The sequence below is a fragment of the Ranitomeya imitator genome, chromosome 2, assembly GCF_032444005.1.
Source record: "Ranitomeya imitator isolate aRanImi1 chromosome 2, aRanImi1.pri, whole genome shotgun sequence".
NCBI classification, from domain to species: domain Eukaryota; kingdom Metazoa; phylum Chordata; class Amphibia; order Anura; family Dendrobatidae; genus Ranitomeya; species Ranitomeya imitator.
Window position 1 is genome coordinate 562,396,707 of NC_091283.1, and position 25,687 is coordinate 562,422,393.

Genomic DNA, 25,687 nt, shown 5'->3' on the forward strand with positions numbered 1-25,687 from the left:
CGTGGAGTTAAGCGCCTCGTTAACTGAACCCCAGCGGTTGCAGTTGCAAACCACACTGGAACCCTTCCGGGTCGTGTTCTCCAACCGACCTGGGAGGACTCAGTTAGCAGTCCACGAGGTGGACACCGGGAATCACGCCCCACTACGGCGAATCTCTGACCAGGTGCAGCAGATTATGCGCCAAGAGATCGATGAGATGTTACAGCTTGGGGGGATTCGACGGTCAAAGAGCGCGTGGGCCTCACCTGTAGTTCTCGTGCCAAAGAAAGACCAGACCACCCGGTTCTGCGTGGACTATATGGGGCTCAACGCCATCACAGCCTCTGACGCGCACCCAATGCCGCACATCGAGGAGCTGCTGGATAAGTTAGCTGGCGCAGATCACCTAACAATAATGGATCTGAGTAGAGGATAATGGCAGATTCCCCTGAGCCCCGAGGCGCAGGAGAAGTCCGCCTTTATCACGCCCTTCGGACTGTACGAGTCCACGGTCATGCCCTTCGGCATGAAGAATGCCCCTGCCACTTTCCAGCGGATGGTCAACCTCCTGCTTCAGGGACTGGAGAAGTACGCCGTGGCGTACTTGGATGACATTGCCATCTTCAGTTCCTCCTGGGAGGAACACCTGCAGCATCTCGAGGAGGTGCTCAGGCGAATTCACCAAGCAGGACTGACTGTCAAGCCGGGAAAGTGCCAGATGGGCATGGGGGAGGTTCACTACCTGGGGCACCGGGTAGGCGGGAACACCCTGAAGCCAGAGCCGGAGAAAGTGGGCGCGATCGTGAACTGGCCCACTCCAGTGACCAAGAAACAGGTGATGTCCTTCTTGGGCACTGCAGGGTACTATAAGCGCTTCGTACAGCACTATAGTAGCCTGGCAAAACCTTTGACGGACCTCACCAGGAAGAAGCTACCCCACATTGTCAACTGGACAGATGGCTGTGAGGGGGCCTTCCAGGCGTTGAAAACCGCACTGTGCAACGCCCCTGTGTTGAAAGCAGTCGACAGCAGTCGACCGTTCTTGGTGCAGACCGACGCCAGCGAGTTTGGCCTTGGTGCTGTGCTCAGCCAGGTTGACTCGGAGGACCAAGAGCACCCCGTGTTATACCTGAGCCGGAAGCTTTTGCCGAGGGAAGTGGCCTACTCCACCATCGAGAAGGAGTGCCTGGCCGTAGTCTGGGCCCTGCAGCGCTTGCAGCCCTACTTGTACGGTCGCCCCTTCACTGTGGTGACCGACCACAACCCTCTGCGCTGGCTAAACGCCATGTGTGGAACCAACGGCAGGTTACTACGCCGGAGCCTTGCCCTTCAGCAGTTTGACTTCACCATTGAACACAAAACGGGCAAAGAGCATGGGAATGCAGATGGACTGTACCGCCAGGGTGAACCTACTGAGGTGCGCATGGAGGCATACCGTGGGGTTCTACCTCCCTAGCGCACACCAAAAAGAGGAGGTGTCACGATATGGTAGGAAATATCATATAAGTAGTTTCTCTTGCTAGCAGGCTGTTGGCTAAAAAGTCCCCCTTCCCTTTCACTCAGCCAAGAGCTGCCTTGTCAATGTACTGGGGGGAGTTTTATGGCCGAAAGGTATTTACGACTAGGGTCAAATCTTCCTCTAGCAGAGAACTGTTTAGAAGTGTCTAGAAGTTTCCAGAAATCCATGGAAGTTCTTTGTTCTGTTTTTGTAAGATATTATGCCAACCGTTTACGTTAAGAACACGAAAATATATATTCTTACTCTCCCTCGGTGGATCTGCCCATCCCTCTAAACACGGGCTTCTAACTCCATCTGGTAAAGAAGTAGGGATTTCTCTGTAAATATATATCACAGATAGGACATATTTGATCTCATTAGAATGCCCACGTTAATCCGAGATGAATGCTGGGTTTGTTATGACTATGACATGTTTTGTAGCGAAGTTATAGAAATTAGAGAAAATAGTGTAAAGTTTAGTTAGACTGAAGAGGTAGGAGGGACGAGGTGATCCAACCCCTTTCTGGGATGTCACAGGCTGAAGCTATAACTGTCTGCCAAGATCCCCAGCTCAGTCTTCTTGATTTCTTGTCTTCTCCTTTAAGAGCCCGGAGCACGTCCAATGAACTGGGACGTATGGTTGCCTGCAATGCAATGAACTGAGAACATGTGAGTGTTATCTTTTCTCCTTTAATCCCCTTTATGTTATAATTACCTTGAACATAATTGCAATTGTCTCATTTGTAACATCTTTGTAAAATATTTTGATAAAACACTGCCTGAAACTTTTGATGGGGTATATTATTTAATACTAGTTCGTTCTCCTGTTCTAAACCGTACCCTAAGTCTCCTGAAGGGAAATACGCTACTGTGTTGGGTTAGCTTCGGACCCGTTTAATCGAGGCTGGTGGCAGCGACCATGTGCAGACTTTTGGGTGATGTTGTAGCGACTGCGGCGTTGATAATTATTGTTCCTGCCTGAGTGGGAGTAGTTTATCGCGTCGCGGCAGCGTACCCAATAGCCAGTACATAGCAGGCAGCCTTTCTGGCGACTAATTACCCCAGGTGCAGTACCTCATCTGACCTGAGAGTAAGGGGGGCGCCAGAGAGCTGCAAGTTTTAAGTGGAACTGTAAGCGGGATATACATAAATCCCTGCAGTTTGTGGTATATTGAAGAGCAGTGGGATACCTAGAATAAACCCCTGCTGTAAACTAAGAGGTCAATAGCCTTGTGTGTGTTTTTTCATCACATTGTGGAGTGGAGGGATAACTAAGATAAGCCCCCCTGCATATGTGATAGCCGTCTGTTAGCCCAAAGTCACCCCGATCCGTGACGTAGGGGTGACGGTCACGGTGTGAATCGTGACAAGTTGGTGGCAGTGGTCAGGGAATCCTGACACCCCGACGTGTCAGTAACGGCCGGCACAGGTCACCGTCACCTGTATGTAGCACCGACGTGTCAGTAACGGCCGGCACAGGTCACCGTCACCTGTATGTAGCCCTGACATGTCAGTAACGGCCGGCACAGGTCACTGTCACCTGTATGTAGCACTGACGTGTCAGTAACGGCCGGCACAGGTCACCGTCACCTGTATGTAATACTGACGTGTCAGTAACGGCCGGCACAGGTCACCGTCACCTGTATGTACCACGGATGTGTCAGTAACGGCCGGCACAGGTCACCGTCACCTGTATGTAGCCCCGACGTGTCAATAACGGCCGGCACAGGTCACTGTCACCTGTATGTAGTACCGACGTGTCAGTAACGGCCGGCACAGGTCCCTGTCACCTGTATGTAGTACTGACGTGTCAGTAATGGCCGGCACAGGTCACCGTCACCTGTATGTAGCACCGACGTGTCAGTAACGGCCGACACAGGTCACCGTCACCTGTATGTAGCACGGACGTGTCATTAATGGCCGGCACAGGTCACTGTCACCTGTATGTAGCACCGACGTGTCAGTAACGGCCGGCACAGGTCACCGTCACCTGTATGTAATACTGACGTGTCAGTAACGGCCGGCACAGGTCACCGTCACCTGTATGCACCACGGATGTGTCAGTAACGGCCGGCACAGGTCACCGTCACCTGTATGTAGCCCCGACGTGTCAGTATCGGCCAGCACAGGTCACTGTCACCTGTATGTAGTACCGACGTGTCAGTAACGGCTGGCACAGGTCCCTGTCACCTGTATGTAGTACTGACGTGTCAGTAATGGCCGGCACAGGTCACCGTCACCTGTATGTAGTACTGACGTGTCAGTAACGCCCCGCACAGGTCACCGTCACCTGTATGTAGTACCGACGTGTCAGTAACGGCCGGCACAGGTCACTGTCACCTGTATGTAGCACGAACGTGTCAGTAACGGCCGGCACAGCTCACCGTCACCTGTATGTAGCCCCGACGTGTCAGTAACGGCCGACTTAGGTCACCGTTACCTGTATGTAGCACGGATGTGTCAGTAACGGCCGGCACAGGTCACCGTCACCTGTATGTAGCCCCGACGTGTCAGTAACGGCCGGAACAGGTCACCGTCACCTGTATGTAGTACCGACGTGTCAGTAACGGCCGACACAGGTCACTGTCACCTGTATGTAGTACTGATGTGTCAGTAACGGCCGGCACAGGTCACCGTCACCTGTATGTAGCCCCGACGTGTCAGTAACGGCCGGCACAGGGCACCGTCACCTGTATGTAGCCCTGAAGTGTCAGTAACGGCCGACACAGGTCACCGTCACCTGTATGTAATACTGACGTGTCAGTAACGGCCGGCACAGGTCACCGTCACCTGTATGTACCACGGATGTGTCAGTAACGGCCGGCACAGGTCACCGTCACCTGTATGTAGCCCCGACGTGTCAGTAACGGCCGGCACAGGTCACTGTCATCTGTATGTAGCCCCGACGTGTCAGTAACGGCCGGCACAGGTCACCGTCACCTGTATGTAGCCGCGACGTGTCAGTAACGGCCGGCACAGGTCACCGTCAAATGTATGTAGCACGGAAGTGTCAGTAACGGCCGCCACAGGTCACTGTCACCTGTATGTAGCCCCGATGTGTCAGTACCGGCCGGCACAGGTCACTGTCACCTGTATGTAGTACCGACGTGTCAGTAACAGCCGGCACAGGTCACCGTCACCTGTATGTAGCACCGACGTGTCAGTAACGGCCGGAACAGGTCACTGTCACCTGTATGTAGTACTGACGTGTCAGTAACAGACGGCACAGGTCACCGTCACCTGTATGTAGCACGGATGTGTCAGTAACGGCCGACACAGGTCACCGTCACCTGTATGTAGCCCCGACGTGTCAGTAACGGCCGGCACAGGTCACCGTCACCTGTATGTAGCCCCGACGTGTCAGTAACGGCCTGCAGAGGTCACTGTCACCTGTATGTAGCCCCGACGTGTCAGTAACGGCCGGCACAGGTCACCGTCACCTGTATGTAGTACCGATGTGTCAGTAACGGCCGGCAAAGGTCACTGTCACCTATATGTAGTACTGACGTGTCAGTAACGGGCGGCACAGGTCACCGTCACCTGTATGTATCACGGATGTGTCAGTAACGGCCGGCACAGGTCACCGTCACCTGTATGTAGCCCCGACGTGTCACTAATGGCCGGCACAGGTCACCGTCACCTATATGTAGCCCCGACGTGTCAGTAACGGCCGGAACAGGTCACCGTCACCTGTATGTAGTACCGACATGTCAGTAACGGCCGGCACAGGTCCCTGTCACCTGTATGTAGTACTGACGTGTCAGTAATGGCCGGCACAGGTCACCGTCACCTGTATGTAGTACTGACGTGTCAGTAACGCCCCGCACAGGTCACCGTCACCTGTATGTAGTACCGACGTGTCAGTAACGGCCGGCACAGGTCACTGTCACCTGTATGTAGCACGGACGTGTCAGTAACGGCCGGCACAGCTCACCGTCACCTGTATGTAGCCCCGACGTGTCAGTAACGGCTGACTTAGGTCACCGTTACCTGTATGTAGCACGGATGTGTCAGTGACGGCCGGCACAGGTCACCGTCACCTATATGTAGTACCGACGTGTCAGTAACGGCCGACACAGGTCACTGTCACCTGTATGTAGTACTGATGTGTCAGTAATGGCCGGCACAGGTCACTGTCACCTGTATGTAGCCCTGACGTGTCAGTAACGGCCGGCACAGGTCACCGTCACCTGTATGTAATACTGACGTGTCAGTAACGGCCGGCACAGGTCACCGTCACCTGTATGTACCACGGATGTGTCAGTAACGGCCGGCACAGGTCACCGTCACCTGTATGTAGCCCCGACGTGTCAGTAACGGCCGGCACAGGTCACTGTCATCTGTATGTAGCCCCGACGTGTCAGTAACGGCCGGCACAGGTCACCGTCACCTGTATGTAGCCGCGACGTGTCAGTAACGGCCGGCACAGGTCACCGTCAACTGTATGTAGCACGGAAGTGTCAGTAACGGCCGCCACAGGTCACTGTCACCTGTATGTAGCCCCGATGTGTCAGTACCGGCCGGCACAGGTCACTGTCACCTGTATGTAGTACCGACGTGTCAGTAACGGCCGGCACAGGTCACCGTCACCTGTATGTAGCACCGACGTGTCAGTAACGGCCGGAACAGGTCACTGTCACCTGTATGTAGTACTGACGTGTCAGTAACAGACGGCACAGGTCACCGTCACCTGTATGTAGCACGGATGTGTCAGTAACGGCCGACACAGGTCACCGTCACCTGTATGTAGCCCCGACGTGTCAGTAACGGCCGGCACAGGTCACCGTCACCTGTATGTAGCCCCGACGTGTCAGTAACGGCCTGCAGAGGTCACTGTCACCTGTATGTAGCCCCGACGTGTCAGTAACGGCCGGCACAGGTCACCGTCACCTGTATGTAGTACCGATGTGTCAGTAACGGCCGGCAAAGGTCACTGTCACCTATATGTAGTACTGACGTGTCAGTAACGGGCGGCACAGGTCACCGTCACCTGTATGTATCACGGATGTGTCAGTAACGGCCGGCACAGGTCACCGTCACCTGTATGTAGCCCCGACGTGTCACTAATGGCCGGCACAGGTCACCGTCACCTATATGTAGCCCCGACGTGTCAGTAACGGCCGGAACAGGTCACCGTCACCTGTATGTAGTACCGACGTGTCAGTAACGGCCGGCACAGGTCCCTGTCACCTGTATGTAGTACTGACGTGTCAGTAATGGCCGGCACAGGTCACCGTCACCTGTATGTAGTACTGACGTGTCAGTAACGCCCCGCACAGGTCACCGTCACCTGTATGTAGTACCGACGTGTCAGTAACGGCCGGCACAGGTCACTGTCACCTGTATGTAGCACGGACGTGTCAGTAACGGCCGGCACAGCTCACCGTCACCTGTATGTAGCCCCGACGTGTCAGTAACGGCTGACTTAGGTCACCGTTACCTGTATGTAGCACGGATGTGTCAGTAACGGCCGGCACAGGTCACCGTCACCTGTATGTAGCCCCGACGTGTCAGTAACGGCCGGCACAGGTCACCGTCACCTGTATGTAGTACCGACGTGTCAGTAACGGCCGACACAGGTCACTGTCACCTGTATGTAGTACTGATGTGTCAGTAATGGCCGGCACAGGTCACCGTCACCTGTATGTAGCCCCGACGTGTCAGTAACAGCCGGCACAGGTCACCGTCACCTGTATGTAGCCCTGACGTGTCAGTAACAGCCGTCACAGGTCACCGTCACCTGTATGTAGCCCCGACGTGTCAGTAACGGCCGGCACAGGTCACCGGTACCTGTATGTAGCACGGACGTGTCATTAACGGCTGGCACTGGTCACCGTCACCTGTATGTTACCCCGACGTGTCAGTAACGGCCGACACAGGTCACCGTCACCTGTATGTAGCCCCGACGTGTCAGTAACGTCCGGCACAAGTAACCGTCACCTGTATGTAGCACGGATGTGTCAGTAACGGCCGGCACAGGTCACCGTCACCTGTATGTAGCCCCGATGTGTAACGGCTGGCACAGGTCACCGTCACCTGTATGTAGCACCGACGTGTCAGTAACGGCCGGCACAGGTCACCGTCACCTGTATGTAGCCCTGACGTGTCAGTAACGGCTGGCACAGGTCACCGTCACCTGTATGTAGCACGGACGTGTCAGTAACGGCCGGCACAGGTCACCGTCACCTGTATGTAGCACGGACGTGTCAGTAACGGCCGGCACATGTCACAGTCACCTGTATGTAGTACCGACGTGTCAGTAACGTCCGGCACAGGTCACCGTCACCTCTATGTAGCACGGACGTGTCAGTAAAGGCCGGCACAGGTCACCGTCACCTGTATGTAGTACCGACGTGTCAGTAACGGCCGGCACAGGTCACTGTCACCTCCTGTATGTAGCACGGACATGTCAGTATCGGCCGGCACAGGTCACCATCACCTGTATGTAGCACGGACGTGTCAGTAACGGCCGGCACAGGTCACCAGGTACGGACTGGGGATGAAATTCAGCCCTCGCATTTGAAATCACACAGGCCCATGGTGTCCCCGCCCCCAATAACCAGATGGGATATATTACTAATATTACCCTGGATGAAGGACAGGAAGATTTACTACAAGACCAATATTTCTAATTATACCCACGGCATGCTGAGGTAAGTGACGGAGTGACCGGCTTTGTGCTCCGTCACAACTGTTAACAGTATGGGTGTCTTGAGAACATTGATTCTGTTAACAACGTAGCACACAAGGCAGCCCACAACCAGACTGGCCCTTCTAGCATTTGCCAGAATTGCTAAATGGCCAATCCGGCCCTGCAGGTCACCATCACCTGTATGTAGTACCGACGTGTCAGTAACGGCCGGCACAGGTCACTGTCACCTGTATGTAGCACGGACGTGTCAGTAACGGCCGGCACAGGTCACCGTCACCTGTATGTAGCACGGACGTGTCAGTAACGGCCGGCACAGGTCACCGTCACCTGTATGTAGCACCAACGTGTCAGTAACGGCCGTCACAGGTCACCGTCACCTGTATGTAGCACGGACGTGTCAGTAACGGCCGTCACAGGTCACCGTCACCTGTATGTAGCACGGACATGTCAGTAACGGCTGGCACAGGTCACTGTCACCTGTATGTAACACCGACGTGTCAGTAACGGCCGACACAGGTCACCGTCACCTGTATGTAGCCCCGACGTGTCAGTAACGGCCGGCACAGGTCACCGTCACCTGTATGTAGTATGGACGTGTCAGTAACGGCCGGCACAGGTCACCGTCAACTGTATGTAACAAGGACGTGTCAGTAACGGCCGGCACAGGTCACCATCACCTGTATGTAGCACGGACGTGTCAGTAACGGCCGGAACAGGTTACCATCACCTGTATGTAGCACGGACGTGTCAGCAGCGGCCGGCACAGGTCACCGTCACCTGTATGTAACACGGACGTGTCAGTAACGGCCGGCACAGGTCACCGTCACCTGTATGTAACACGGACGTGTCAGTAACGGCCGGTACAGGTCACCGTCACCTGTATGTAGCCCCGACGTGTCAGTAACGGCCGGCACAGGTCACTGTCACCTGTATGTAGCATGGACGTGTCAGTAACGGCCGGCACAGGTCACCGTCACCTGTATGTAACACGGACGTGTCAGTAACGGCCGGCACAGGTCACCGTCACCTGTATGTAGCACGGACGTGTCAGTAACGGCCGACATAGGTCACCGTCACCTGTATGTAGCACGGACGTCTCAGTAACGGCCGGCACAGGTCACCGTCACCTGTATGTAGCACGGACGTGTCAGCAGGGGCCGTCACAGGTCACCGTCACCTGTATGTAACACGGACGTGTCAGTAACGGCCGGCACAGTTCACCGTCACCTGTATGTAGCACGGACGTGTCAGTAACGGCTGAAATAGGTCACCGTCGCCTGTATGTAGCACGGACGTGTCAGTAACGGCCGACACAGGTCACCGTCACCTGTATGTAGCACGGACGTGTCAGTAACGGCTGAAATAGGTCACCGTCACCTGTATGTAGCACGGACGTGTCAGTAACGGCCAACACAGGTCACCGTCACCTGTATGTAGCACGGACGTGTCAGTAACGGCCGTCACAGGTCATCGTCACCTGTATGTAGCACGGACATGTCAGTAACGGCTGGCACAGGTCACTGTCACCTGTATGTAACACCGACGTGTCAGTAACGGCCAACACAGGTCACCGTCAGCTGTATGTAGCCCCGACTTGTCAGTAACGGCCGACACAGGTCACCGTCACCTGTATGTAGCCCCGACGTGTCAGTAACGGCCGACACAGGTCACCGTCACCTGTATGTAGCCCCGACGTGTCAGTAACGGCCGGCACAGGTCACCGTCACCTGTATGTAGTATGGACGTGTCAGTAACGGCCGGCACAGGTCACCGTCAACTGTATGTAACAAGGACGTGTCAGTAACGGCCGGCACAGGTCACCATCACCTGTATGTAGCACGGACGTGTCAGTAACGGCCGGCACAGGTTACCATCACCTGTATGTAGCACGGACGTGTCAGCAGCGGCCGGCACAGGTCACCGTCACCTGTATGTAACACGGACGTGTCAGTAACGGCCGGCACAGGTCACCGTCACCTGTATGTAACACGGACGTGTCAGTAACGGCCGGTACAGGTCACCGTCACCTGTATGTAGCCCCGACGTGTCAGTAATGTTCACCTTGATGTAGCTCCCACATGTCAGTAGTGGTTACTTTGATGTAGCACCGACATGTCAGTAATGGTAGTCTTGATGTAGCACCGACATGTCAGTAATGGTCACCTTGATGTAGCACCATGTCAGTAATGGTCATCTTGATGTAGCACCGACATGTCAGTATTGGTCACCTTGATGTAGCACCGACATGTCAGTAATGGTCATCTTGATGTAGCACCATGTCAGTAATGGTCATCTTGATGTAGCACCGACATGTCAGTAATGGTCACCTTGATGTAGCACCGACATGTCAGTAATGGTCACCTTGATGTAGCACCGACATGTCAGTAATGGTCACCTTGATGTAGCACCGACATGTCAGTATTGCTCACCTTGATGTAGCACCAACATGTCAGTAATGTTCACCTGCATGTAGCACGGACATGTCAGTAATGGTCACCTTTTGGAGGACATTATTAAAAAAGCAAAATGCAGCCTATTCATTGAGTAATTGGATTGTTTATGGCGGAACAAAAATTGTTTTCAGCAGCACATCGCCGATGAAAACTGCAGATATGCTGCTGGTAACATGATACTGTATGGGGACAGATTGATCTACTAGTGATCATTCTGTGCCCATTATTCATCCTCAGCCGGTGTAAACAGGTCTGGAAACAAGTGTTAACCAACAATATTATCAATCATGCTCGTTTAACCGCCTGAACTCAGCTCATGTAAATACATTGAAATGTTTCTGTGCGATGGAGCAATATGTGAGCGTTTAGGGCCCCGCTTTAGACTTTTGCCCAGCACCCCACTTAGTCTTAAGAGGAGTTAGGTCAGGCAAACCAGGCATTTGCCTAGGGCCCCCACTCCCCCAGAGACTCCCAGCTAGTGACCGCTATGGGGCTTGTGAGTCAAGGGGGCCAAGATCCAGTCCTAGCTCTGCCCCACATTCAACTGTGTCAGCATCATGGTGTCACGTTACTGGCGATACAGGACTGAAGGTTAGTGGCCGAAGCAGATGTATACAAGTGACCAGACTGTGGAAAGACCTCGGGAGATGCAATATAGGGCAGTGGCAGTTCAATACATCCGCAGATGCAGGGACCAGCCCGAGCCAGGGCCGGCCTGGATCACACACGTGCACAAGTCCGTATGAGCAGCAGGAGTTCAGGGTAGTAGCAGCAGAATATCAATAAGAAGCAGAAAGATGCCAGCAAGACACCTTCCAACCAGGAGCTCAGAGATTGCTTCACTCAGTTAGACTGAGCACACAAAATACTCAGCAACAGGAAGCTGCACAGGGCCAGGTATATATAGCAGGTCCAATCAAGCTCAATCAGGGTGGGGACAAATCAGCAGGGCAGGTGATGATCTCTATCCAAGACGAAGTTCATATGGTTTCAGGCAGAAGTCAAGCAAGTTCCAAATAGCTCATCAAGCAAAGGAACAGACTAGCAAACAAAGAGTCGCAGGTTCAAATCCTAACACATGGATTCCAATACAGTTGACAGTTGAAAACAATGATGGAGTAAAGACTAGTGATGAGCGAGCATACTCGGTAATGCTCGTTACTCTCCTGAGCATCGCTGTACTCGAGCATTTCCGGGTTTGCTCGGCGGGAGCTTGGGTCCCCGCCCTGCATGTTTAGCGCTCACATAGGTGGGAGGTGTGTGTGGTTATCCAGTTCCGCCCAGCTCTCTGACTAACCCTGCAAGCCTCCCTTTTAACTATACAAATACTTGTGGGACTACAGGTCCAAGAACAACAATACTACAGGCTTACAGTGCAGACTCCCTCCGCGACACATACCGGCCATTTACAATCATGCTGGACACTGTTTCATTATCACCATTACAGATACACCTCCACGTGTAACACCCCAGGTTCCTGGTTGTTACAGTGGCATTGCTTTCCTTACGGGGAGAGTGATGCTACTCTTGGAAGCAAGGAAGGATCCCATTATCAGGTATTCAGCACATACAACAGTGTTCTGACTCCAGGCCAGAAGGGGGAGATCTGAACCCAGTTTCAGGGAAGCTTCCCTAGATATAGATATACTAGATGGTGGCCCGATTCTAACGCATCGGGTATTCTAAAATATGCATGTCCACGTAGTATATTGCACAGCCCATGTAGTATATTGCCCAGTCACGTAGTATATTGCCCAGCTACGTAGTATATTGCCCAGCCACGTAGTATATTGCCCAGCCACGTAGTATGTTGCCCAGCTACGTAGTATATTGCCCAGTCACGTAGTATATTGCCCAGCGACGTAGTATACAGCACAGAGCCACGTAGTATACAGCACAGAGCCACGTAGTATATTGCCCAGTCACGTAGTATATAACACTGCCACGCAGTATATAACAGTGGCCATGTAATATATAGCACAGCCCACGCAGTATATAGCACAGCCCACACAGTATATCACATAGCCCACATAGTATATAACACTGCCTATGTAGTATATAGCAGCCACGCGGTATCTAACACAGCCTCGTAGTATACAGCAGTGTGGGCACCATATTCCTGTTAAAAAAATAATTAAAATAAAAAAATAGTTATATACTCACCCCCTGGGATCCACCGAAGCTCCGGCGATATGCGCCCGGCTGCCGCCATCTTCCGTTCCCAGGATGCATTGCGAAATTACCCAGATGACTTAGCGGTCTCGCAAGACCGCTAAGTCTTCTGGGTAATTTCGCAATGCATCGCCGGGAACGGAAGATGGCGGCAGGCGCGAGCGGATCGTCGGACAATGGAGGGTGAGTATAGCAGGTTTTTATTACTATTATTATTATTATTATTATTTTTAACATTCCATTTTTTTACTATGATGCCGCATAGGCAGCATCAATAGTAAAAAGTTGTGGACACACAGGGTTAATAGCAGCGGTTACGGAGTGCGTTACCCGTGGCATAACACGGTCCGTTACCGCCGGCATTAACCCTGTGAGAGCGGTGACTGAAGAGTATGCAGCCGTCGGGCACTGATTGCGGGGAGTAAAGAGCGGCCATTTTCTTCCGGACTGTGCCCGTCGCTGATTGGTCGTGGCTGTTTTGCCGCGACCAATCAGCAACTTGGATTTCCATGACAGACAGAGGCCGCGAACAATGAATGACAGAAGGACAGACAGACAGACAGAAGTGACCCTTAGACAATTATATAGTAGATATTCTGGTCTGGAGGAGGAATTAGCCAGTCAGTGAGAGGAGAGTGGAGTGAGAGGAGACAGACGGAGAGTCTGAGATTGTAAGAGGGGGCCATGCAGCCACACGAGGTGCTGCCGCACCTGGGAAGAGCAAAGAGAAAGCAGATCAGTCTGTAAAGAGACTGAGTGGGGAAGTAGAGCGCAGGAGAGTGAAAAGCTGGAGAGAAGCTGTGACTGGGCTTCCTCCACTCTGTGTGCAGATAGCGGTAGAAGGAAGACCGAGGTTATGAAGTACTCTCCATCTCACAGCAGAAACTGGTGAGACAGCTGGATTGCAAGTCACCTGTCCATCATTGACACCTGAGGACAAAGTAGCAAATAGAGCCCAGATCATGATAGAGATCCTGTAAAAAGGCTCGAGCTAACTGTCATACGGGTAGTGTCCTACCAACAAGGGGGACAGAGAAGTATTGTGAGGACCTTGTGTAAGGCACTAGTTGAAAAGCTTCCAACCCCACCTGGTAAGGAGGATTCCAGAATTGTTTCCAAGCCGGCCGGACCATACCTGCACCTGTGATCCGGTACCCTGGACTGTGGCTGCCTGAATCCTTCAGTAAAACAGGTAAAGAGATTGCAATCCTGCGTCCTCTGTTGATTCTTGCACCTCACCACTCTGGCCAAACACTCCGGGAGCCCTGGGGACCCTGCTTCACCTGTGGGAAGCGATACCATCTTTGCTGCAGTACCATCACCCCCGGAGGACCCATTTAAGCAGCGTCGGTCACCCCTGACCGAGTACCACAGGTGGCGTCACGAACAAACTTTATCCATACCCCTTTAAAGACCGTCCTTTTTACTTGGGCACCCAGGGCCTTGGACATCCCCTTTAAGTACTGGACCGAGTACCCCACAGCCCTGTCAGGCGTTCCACATGCGTATCCTGAGAACCACATACAGCGCCCCCTGGATGTAACATGGGTCACTGCATCACACCCCCCACTCCCTGAAGATGGCTGGACCATCTATGTAAATACATCAATGTGAATACACACCTGTACTTTATATCTCCCCCACCTTATTGTAGATTGTAAGCTCTCATGAGCAGGGGCGCTTTATTTTGCTATAATTATTGCATTATTGTTACCTATGACTGTATTGTTTGAAAAACTGTTAAACTGTAAAGCGCTGTTGAATATGTTGGTGCAATATAAATAACGATAATTATTATTCTAATTATTAGAACACAGAGAAGTGGAATGGTGATGCTAATTATGGTGTGTCCGCCGCTCACCATCTTGGTGGAGTTCTCAAAGTTTTGTAGGATGGTACATATGTCTGACATCCATGTCCACTCCTGAGGTCTTATGTGTGGAGTCCGAACTGAATACCACCGCCCTTATTGATGTTGGTAGTCAACAACTGCCCTCTTTTGTTCACAAAACCTTTCCAACTTATGCAGTATACAGTTCCAACATGTGGGGACATCACACACCAGTCGGTGAGCCGGAAACTGCAAACGCTGATGAAACACGGCAAGGGCAGCTGAAGCTGTAGCTGACTTTCTAAAATGGGCACACAGGCATCGTACTTTCACAAGCAAATCTGGCAGCTATGGGTAGCTTTTGAGAAGCCGTTGAACAACGAGATTAAGCACATTGGCCAGGCATGGTATGTGTGTTAGCTTGCATCGCCTCAGAGCTGACAACAAGTTCTGGCCAGTGTCACACACGACCAGGGCCGCCATCAGGGCATTACAGCCATTACATGTGTAAGGGGCCCGGTGAGGAGAGGCAAGGAGGGAGGGCCCGGACTGACCAGACACGCAGTCAGCATGTCTCATACACTTTGGGCCCCACCTCTTTTCCTGCTGGTCTGGAGGCATTATGAGGTGATTGCATCGCTCCTGCCTGATGTGGTCGCACTCACTGCAGCACACCCTGCACAAGGACCTGGGCTTTTGCTCTGTCTGTGCAGAGCTCGGTGCCGCCTCCAGCAGAGGCTCCGCCTCCATCATCTCTCACCCTCACCTACTCCAGAACATAACAGCAGCAGTGACCGGAGCTCTGCAGGAAGAGATTGAAGCCAGTAAAGGTCAGCAATCCTGTGATGCTGCCTCCTAGTGGCTCCAGAACTAGGGCTTCACTGGGCTGCAGGAGGGACCCCGGGGCCCCACTATTCCTGTGGGATCAAGCTGCCGGCACTACTGCACTAGGCTACACTACACTGTCCCTCCATAACACCAGTGCTAGGAAACTGCTGTGTAGGAAGTCTCCCTGTACTCATCACTTGCAGTCGGGACCGGGGGAGGGGGTGACCAAGAGTCTGCACTGGAAGAGACAGCAGCCGCTCATATTATAGTCTCCTGCTGACTTCTGCCCTGGCTGTCTGCTGGCCTGGGATAATGGTGCACGTGGTGAAGGCCCTGCAGGATAGGTAAGTATATATAATAGTGTGCGTATGATACTATGTGTATATAGTGTATGTAATATATAGTGTGCAGTATATGTATTTTCTTGTTTGTAAATAAGTGTATGGATATACTGGAGATGATCCTTGTATATGTAATAGTGTATCTGCAGTATATAGTGTAGTTAATGTATAGCGTACAGTGTATATATATATATATATATATATATATATATATGATCCTTGTATCTGTAGTATATATTGTACGTAATGTATAGTGTACAGTGTGTGTATATGTATATATATATTATCCTTGTATCTGTAGTATATATTGTACGTAATGTATAGTGTACAGTGTGTGTGTATGTATATATATTATAGTTCTATCAGTGTAGAGATGCCATGTCTGCAGAGGAGTGCTGCACTCTGTACCCTAATACCAGCACACAATGCATGTGTGTATTTTTATGAATTATCTTTAATAACACACCTCACCTATAATGCGTGAGAAGACGTCATATACTGGTATACTGTATGTATATATGTGAGCATTTCACAGGGCCGCCATCAGGGCATGACGGCCGTGACTGGCGTATGGGGCCCGGTGGGCAGAGGGGTCCCGCATCGGGCCCTGTCTCATCTGCTCACCGGGCCCCTACCGGCAGCCGCAGGTTAACCGGGCCCTTAGCGCCGATGCTGCAGCTGTTCAAAGCTATTGACGTGCGGGTGCGGGCCCGCACGTCAATAGTTAACAGCCGCCAGCCAATCTGAGGCTGGCAGCTGACGTCAGCCGCAGCACGCGTGCATGTCGCCGGCGTCTGACGTCATTGTTAGTCGCCGGCGAGTGCACGCTGCAGCTGCGTGGAGACAGAGAACTTCGCCCGCCGCAGGAGCACGGCCAGGTAAGAAGAACTTCTTTTTTTTTTTTCCTTGAGAGCGGAGATCCGGGGGGCCCAGGGAAGAACGCTGGACAAAGAGGCAAAAAGCTGGACAGAGATGGGGCAGAGTGCTGGACAGAGATGGGGCAGAGTGCTGGACAGAGATGGGGCAGAGTGCTGGACAGAGATGGGGCAGAGTGCTGGACAGAGATGGGGCAGAGTGCTGGACACAGATGGGGCAGGATTGGAAACAGATGGGGCAGAGTGCTGGACACAGATGGGGCAGGATTGGACACAGATGGGGCAGAGTGCTGGACACAGATGGGGCAGGATTGGACACAGATGGGGCAGAGTGCTGGACACAGATGGGGCAGAGTGCTGGACACAGATGGGGCACGATTGGAAACAGATGGGGCAGAGTGCTGGACACAGATGGGGCAGAGTGCTGGACACAGATGGGGCAGAGTGCTGGACACAGATGGGGCAGAGTGCTGGACACAGATGGGGCAGAGTGCTGGACACAGATGGGGCAGAGTGCTGGACACAGATGGGGCAGAGTGCTGGACACAGATGGGGCAGGATTGGAAACAGATGGGGCAGAATGGAGACAGATGGGACAGGATTGGAGACAGATGGGGCAGGATAGATACGATGGAGACAGATGGGGCAGGATGGGGAGATCATATGGGGCAGGATGGGAGAATATATAGCTGACGCCAGGAATGAGACACACGGGGGCTAGGATGGTGAATATTACCATAGGGGCTAATTAAGGGATATTATTATTGCAGTGATGCATTTATTTTATTTTTTGAGTATACTGTTTTAAATGGGGGGGCGGTCCTGTTACTGTGTAAAGTGGTACTGTGTTGCCTTCTTCATGTGGTGTAATGTAGAGGCTGGGAAAATTAAGTAATGTGTTCTACAAGCAGAACTCGAGATAACTGTGTTATTTCCTGCAGAGACGAGTCCTGGCTGGATGAAGTGATGGCGGTCTGTGCTGGATGAAAGATGAAGGACTTCACCTAGAAACGTCACTGGTGAGTCAGTGTTACCTATACACTGACACTATACACTGTATACTATATACAGAGGTCCTGTGTACAATGTCACCAGTGATCACTGTATTACCTATACACTATATACAGAGCTCCTGTGTGTAATGTCACCGGTGATCACTGTATTATCTGTACACAGACACTGCTTACTAATTACAGATCTCCTGTGTATAATGGCACTGATGGTGATAGTATTGTGGGGGTTTTTTTTTTATTACTGATCAGTATTGTAGTATTCAGTCATTGGTGGTAATATGCGGTTTGGTCATGGTGTAGCGGTATTTGTTCCTTGTATTTTATATTATTCGATCACTGTGGTGGTAATATGTGGTCTGGTCATAGTGCTATGTTATTTGTTCCTTGTATGTAGTATTATAGGTAATTTTAAAAATTGAAAAATAAATAAAAATATACCTAAATTGTATTGCATATTTTAACAAATATTTAGTAGGTTACAGTAGAGTAGGGCCCGGCCAAAAGTGTCTACCGTGTTATGGTGGCGGCTTAAAAAATATTTTAGCCAAAACAAAAGCTGCCGGCTATATGTGTAATCTAGTGATGGGAACTATTAATGTGTGATAGGTGAGAAGTGGAGATTTTCCAAGAGAGAGCGGTGGGACTGTGGACAGTTCGTGGGGTGGAGCCTGGAGGCGGGGCTGGGGTGGAGCCTGGGCGGAGTTTCAAGGGGGCCCGAAAACTTTGCCAGTATGGGGCCCCAAAATTTCTAGTGGCAGCCCTGCACACGACCATGGCTGGCTGTAGGTTCAGCGGTGTCAGCCACAGATCTGCCTGATCTTTCAGAGCTGTCCACAACTTTTCAGCATTGTGCGGTTTGCCACCTAAGCATATCTTCAGCACTGCCTGTTGCTGCTTAGCTGAGGCAGTGCTGCAGTGCTTCCAGCATGTGACTGATGTGGTCATTTCAGAGATGGAGACTGAAGAGGAGGAGAATGAGGTGCAGGAGCTGTAGACTGTGGGGCAACCCAGATTGATGTAGGTCCCACAATTTTCGGCGTCGTGAGGAAGTGTTCCATCCAAAGTACAGTTATTCCACAGCCTCTACTCTCTGCAAGGCCCATTACTGGCTTCCTATTTCCCAGAGGCTATAGTTCCAAACCCTATCTATGACATACAAAGCCATCCACAACCTGTCTCCGCCATACATCTGTGACATGGTCTCACAAGGTCTGACTGGGTCCGGACTTCCACTATGTTAACCCAGTGTGGCAGCAGCGAGTTGTACCATCCCTGCCCACAAGAACTTGTCCACGTGTCCGTGGTTTGGTGGACAAACAGCATGCTTGAGGGCCCAGGTAATGTGGGACACGTGCTTCTGTAATGCTGGATCGGCACAGAGGGAGAAACAGTGACGGGTGGGGACCGAGTTCTTTGTGTAAAAAAATCAGTCTCCACCAGTCTAAAAGGCAACATTTAAAGCGCAAGCAGTAGAGAAATGTGGGAATTTTGTAGTGTGGCCTGTAGGGCATTGGCTCCGTATTTTTGCTTACGTTACATGGACTGGGGTAGGGACAAATGAATGCTGCGCTGGTACCAGGATGTGGATGTGCTTGTTGATTGTGCTAGTTGAGTGGGGGCAATGACGATGCAGGGCAGGAGGCCTCTTCGCATTCATCATGGACAGGGTATTGGCTTGCACACACAACAGCAGAAGAAGCAGTGGTATCACCCGTAGACACTGTTCCTGGACCCTGGGGTTCGGGCAGAAAAGTTGGGTGCTCTGCTGCCATGTGCCTGATCATGCTGGTGGTGGTCAGGCTAGTATTTTTGAGAGCCATATTGATGCGGGTATTCCAGGTTGTACAAATGGACTGTTTATGGTTATCAGCAGAGTCTTTAACCCCTTCCTAACATGCCCCGTACTAGTACGACGCATGTCAGGTCCCCTGCTGTGGCGGTGAGCCCACATCAAAGTCGCGACATGTCAGCTGTTTTGTACAGCTGACATGTGCGCGCAATAGCGGTGGGTGATATCGCGATTCAACCGCCGCTATTAACCTGTTAAATGCCGCTGTCAAACGCTGACAGCGGCATTTAACTGGAAATTAGCCGGAAATGAGCGCATCGCTGACCCCGTCACATGATCGGGGGTCGGCGATGCATCAGGATGGTAACCATAGAGGTCCTTGGGACCTCTATGGTTACTGATGCCGGCCTGCTGTGAGCGCCCCCCTGTGGTGAGCGCTCATAGCAAGCCTGCATTTCAGCTACATATCAGTGATCTGATGATCGCTGCTATGTAGCAGAGCCAATCAGGCTGTGCCAGCTTCTAGCCTCCCATGGAGGCTTTTGAAGCATGACAAAGGTTTAAAAAAATGTTTTTAGAATTATGAAAAAAATAAAAAATACACTAAAGTTTAAATCGCCCCCCTTTCACCCCATCTAAAATAAAACAATAGAAAAAAAAATAAAACCTACACATATTTGGTATCGCCGCGTTCAGAATCACCCGATCTAGCAGTAAAAAAAAGCATTAACCTGATCGCTAAACGGCATAGCGAGAAAAAAAATTGAAACACCAGAATTACGTTTTTGTATTCGCCGTGACATTGCATTAAAATGCAATAACGGGCGATCAAAAGAACGTATCTGCACAAAAGTGGTATAATTAAAAATGTCAGCTCGTCACGCAAAAAATAAGCCCTCATCTGACCCCAGATCACGAAAAATGGAGACGCTACGGATATCGGAAAATTGCACATTTTTTTTAGCAAAGTTTTGAAATTTTTTTCACCACTTAGATAAAAAATAACCTAGGCATGTTAGGTGTCTGTGAACTCGTAATGACCTGGAGAATCATAATATCAGGTCAGTTTTAGCATTTAGTGAAGCTAGCAAAAAAGCCAATCAAAAATCAAGTGTGGGATTGCACTTTTTTTGCAATTTCACCGCACTTGGAATTTTTTTCCCGTTTTCTAGTACAAGACATGGTAAAACCAATGGTGTCGTTCAAGAGTACAGCGCGTCCTGCTAAAAATAAGCCCTCACATGACCATATTTACGGAAAAGTAAAAAAGTTATGGCTCTGGGAATGAGGGGAGCGAAAAACGAAAACGCAAAAACTAAAAAGGGCCGCGGCGGGAAGGGGTTAAAAAACATCCAGACTCGGGAACACCTAACAGCCCTGCCAACTTCCGTTGCGTTGGTGTTACAGGGACATTCAGTGTCTCCCTCTATTACACCACCTCCTCAACTCGCACCCTGTCAGTGTTCCCCATCTACACCTTTGGCCTGGGACAGCTCATAGAATTCCACAGTTTACAATATCGTCTCTATAGCGATGAAATGCAGATCTACCTATCCATACCTCCCAAGTTTTGAAGAAGGTAAAGAAGGATAAAGGTAGCGGCGCACCACGGCAAATTTTAGGCCATGTCCTGACCACACCCATTTTACAACTAGTCACACCCATATCCACGCACCAACCACACCCATTTAGCACTGCTGATCACACTGTTTCATAAACGATAATTACAAACAGAAAAAAATATAGCCGCACAGTGCGCCATACTGTATAATGGCCACACATGATGCTCAATATTGTATAATGGCAACACAGTGCTCCATGCTGTAGAATGGCCCCACATGATTCTGCATACAGTATAATGGCCACACAGTGCTCCATACTGTATAATGGCCCCACATGATGATGCCAGTCAGGGCCGGACTGGCCATTGGGCAATTCTGGCAAATGCCAGAAGGGCCGGTCTGGTTGTGGGCTGCTTTGTCTGCTACATTGTTAACAGAATGGATGTTCTCAGGACACCCATACTGTTAACAGTTGTGATGAAGCACAAAGTCACTGACTCCGTCACTTACCCAGCATGCCATGGGTACCATTTTAAGTATTGGTCATGTAGTAAATCTTTCTTTCCTCCATCCAGGGTAATATTAGTAATATATCCCATCTGGTTCTTGGGGACGAGGACAACATGGGCCTGTGTGGTTTCAAATGCCAGGGCTGAATTTCAGCCCCAGTCCATACCTGATGCCAGTGTACAGTCGGGGCTGTAGATGTGTCCCCGCAGCTCTGCTTACAATGCAGGCAAAGATTTCACCACCTGTCGCTGTCCACACTACTGCTTCACAGATCCTGCACATTTTAATGTAGCCCAGCTCTGCGAACTCTGCATGCACTCAGACAACATCACTATCTACTGATTCTCCATAAGTTCTGTATTATATAAAGGATACATACATATATATATATATATATATATATATATATATATATACTGTGTCTATAACTAACAGGCTGCACTGGATTGCTCTAACTGCTGCCACTACTCCTGGTTATAATGCCTTGTACTGTCAGCAGAGCAAGGCCAGCTGCATATATGTGTACAGTACACACACACACACGTACCTCAGATTGTCCTCTCTCCCTCTCTAATCCACCGCTTCGGAAGAAGATATGGATGGGTGTTGCCTAACACAAGGGGCGTGTCGGCTGCTTCTCCTTTTGGATGTGCGAGAGAAGTAGAGTCCCGTGTGGGACTGTGGGGCACAACCTCAAAATCGGGACATTCACACAGTATGAGGGACAGTTGGGAGCTATGCCTATCTGGACCTGACATCACCTCCTTCCTGACCAAAATGCCACAATGTCTCTCTGCTACTTCATCCTTCTTTTCTGCTCGCTTTCTAAAACTGAACATGGACAAAACAGAATGCATCATTTTTCACCCATCTCACTCTACCCCTTCACCAGACAGATCCCTCAATGGCTGCTCAATTTCACCAGTTCCATATGCTCGGTGCCTCGGGGTGATCCTCTGCTATGCCTTCTCTTGCAAGCCACATATCAAAGCTCTTGCCTCCTCCTGCCAACTACAGCTCAAAAACATTTCACGGATCCGTACATTCCTTGCTAAAAACAGCTTTAACGCTTTTGCATGCCGTCATCATCTCCCGCCTCGACTATTGCAACCTACTCTCTGGCATCCCCTCTAGCACTCTTGCACCACTCCAATCTACCCTAAACTCGGCTGCACAACTAATCCACCTGTCTCACCATTATTCCCCAGCCTCCCCTCTCTAAACCCTAAAACTATGACAAAGTCATCCACAACCTGTCTCCTCCATACATCTGTGACATGGTCTACTGGTACTTACCTACACGCAACCTTCGATCCTCTCAAGGTCTCCTTCTCTACTTCCCTCTTATCTATTCTTACCACTACCGCATACAAGACTTCTCCCGTGCTTCACTCATACTCTGTAACTCTCTACCCCAAAACATTGGACTTTTGCCTACCACGGAAACATTAAAAACAAACCTGAAGAACCACCTCTTCCGACAAGCCTACAACCTGCAGTGATCCTCAGTCAACTGAACCGCGGCACGACCAGCTCTACCCTCCACTATTCTATCCTTACCCATCCCCTGTAGACTGTGAGCCCTCGTGGGAAGGGTCTTCTCACCTTCTGTACTTGCATGTGACTTGTATTGCTCATGTTTAGTGTACTTGTCTATGTATTCCCCTTCTTCACATGTAATAAATGGCATTATAAAAAAGAATTAATAATATCCACCACCTCGTCTTCCACTTATGCACCCTGGTCCTCCGCCTGACGATGAGGAAATTGTGTTTCATCAATAACTGGAGTCAATAACTATGGGAAGACACCAGAAAAACAGTTCAATGGAGGACTCAGATGCCACAATTTTTTGCCCAAGATAGATGAGACGTCTGACGGAGATAGCCCACTTTCAAATATCTTGGCTGTTTTTTTTTTTATATTTTTGGGGACGAAAAATTGTGTGAATAAATAGGCTAAGACACAACCAAAAGAATTATATGGAGGCCTGAAACCTTCAGCATATTAAAACAGAGCTGGGTCACCTGATCGAGGCTGGAGGAGAAGATTAACCCTTTTTATGCTGCTTGTCAGCAGGTCTCACAAAGTATTTAAAATGCAGAGTCAACATAAAAATACACAGCATTTATATGAAAACACATAATATAGCCGGTATCCCATAGAAATGGCCACTTTGTGGGTTACCACAGATCCTCCATGTCTCTTGTGATCTACCACTATAACACCAGGGTGAACGTGTTCCGTGATGCAATAGCCACATTATTGTTTGCAAAGGGGTATTTGTGGTCTCAGCATTGTTCACCTATCGTTTCTTTTGCCTTCCCCCCTCCCAATGAGTAGAAATAAATATCAATTTATAAAAAATTATAGGGTTAGACAGGAAGAGCATATAGATTGTCCTGGTATGGCACTGCACCCTGCCAACACTAGAGAAACTTTATTTTAATTACCAGTAATTACATAAAAGCAGATGAAGTTGATAGAAAACCACAATATGTGTCCTTCCAGCATTCCTCTGTACACATCTCTGTATTTAGATCACCATTACCGTGATCTAGTTCCCTTCAGCATTTCTCTGTCTTCAGATCACAGATCTCACTAAATGCTTCAGCCGCAGGGCAATAACTATTGCCTAAGATTGAACAGTTCTGGATTACATTTGTACTGTGTGGTAACATTAATTAGGCATAAAAACTTTGTCTAAAACACAGTCGGTGGACATTTATTAATTCCCCACATTTAAAGGAATATGAAGGTCTTCAGATCCATTTGTAGGAATCCAGATATTAAAACTACAAAACAACAAAGCTTATCTTTTAAGTTGAAACAGATTATTGAAGAAATGTAAACGTTATTCAACATTTAGTTAGCCTCCCTTGACAGAACTGTACAACCATAATCGTGCTGTATCACAATACTAGAGCAAGGGGAAAATAGAAATTCATGATGCAATAGCGCAACTGGCCCACAACGAAGATGAACTGTACAACAATGCTGGGAATAGGAGAAATTGTCCAATGTCTGATGGCAGACTCCTGCAAACAGCAACTACCTGCTGTTGATCATCAGCGCTAAACTTAAACCAAATAGAAAACTTAAGTTTTTTTTATTTAAAGTAGTCTCTGGGCCCATATGTGAATTGTGAATCTCTCTTATTACAGTCTCCAAGTTGTGTTGGTGTCATCAGAGCTTAATCTGAAATGCAGGTGGTTGGATGACTGATGATTACCCACAGGATTTAAAGAGTGCTTTTAAGATAGTATCAAGATCAACTTCAGCTGTAGGATTTTAAGCAACACTGAAAGAGGAGGTTGTGTTTCTTCTATATTTACCTTCCTTCTTTGATGGAGTGTCACTTAATGGGCTGTTCTGATGTGATCACACTATCATTCAAAGGAAGATTGCATTTCACTGGTTGTCCATCTAGGTATCGGTTGTATTTTTTGTAGAAACAAACTGCGTTTTCCTTTCTTACAAACACAACCTCTGCAACTCAGGAACTCAACACGCAGTTGCACTTCAAGGCACCGCATACACAGAAAAGCTCCACGCTATCTTCCTCTGTGACTCTAGGAAGCAAATTATAAATGGTGATTTTTTGCCCTTCTAAAGGGCTAAAGACAGACTCTTTTGGAGTGGGCCCTACTGATGAACTGGCCTCCTTTATGGCAAGTGTTCGTGACACGTTGGCTAGACCCTTTGTGTGCAATAAAGGTGTCTCGTGCTGAGTAGACATGGGAGCTGTGTATGCATCATTCTGTTCCACTTTAGTAAGGCTGGGTTCACACTGCGTTGTATGAACCCATTTAACGGACTACGTTACACCGCGGCATAACGTGGTGTAACGTAGTCCGTTAACGCCGCCATTACTTGCAATGGTGAACGCATCGCTAGCGCACGCCCACAATGGGCGTGCACTATCGATGTGCCGTCATTGAGTGACGGACCCGAAACGCGGGCTGCAGCATTTCTGGGTCCGTCACTGCTAGCGCACTGCTAGCACAGATGGAGCTAGCAGATGCTCCATCTGCTCTAGCGCAGTGCCAATGTCGGTACTTGCGTAGTGCAGTCCGTTTAATGGATTTGTTGAATGGACTTCAGAACGCAAGTGTGAACCTAGCCTAAGATGTACAGTTTGCACAAGACAAAAAGATTTTCAAGACATTCATGGCCTTTTTGCA

General features: G+C 50.0%; 1 pseudogene; it reads right to left on the bottom strand.

Moving 5' to 3' along the window:
- Window positions 1-24,689: 24,689 nt before the first annotated feature.
- LOC138666729 (polymerase delta-interacting protein 3 pseudogene) lies at window positions 24,690-25,533 on the bottom strand (annotated as a pseudogene).
- Between the last annotated feature and the right edge of the window lie 154 nt (window positions 25,534-25,687).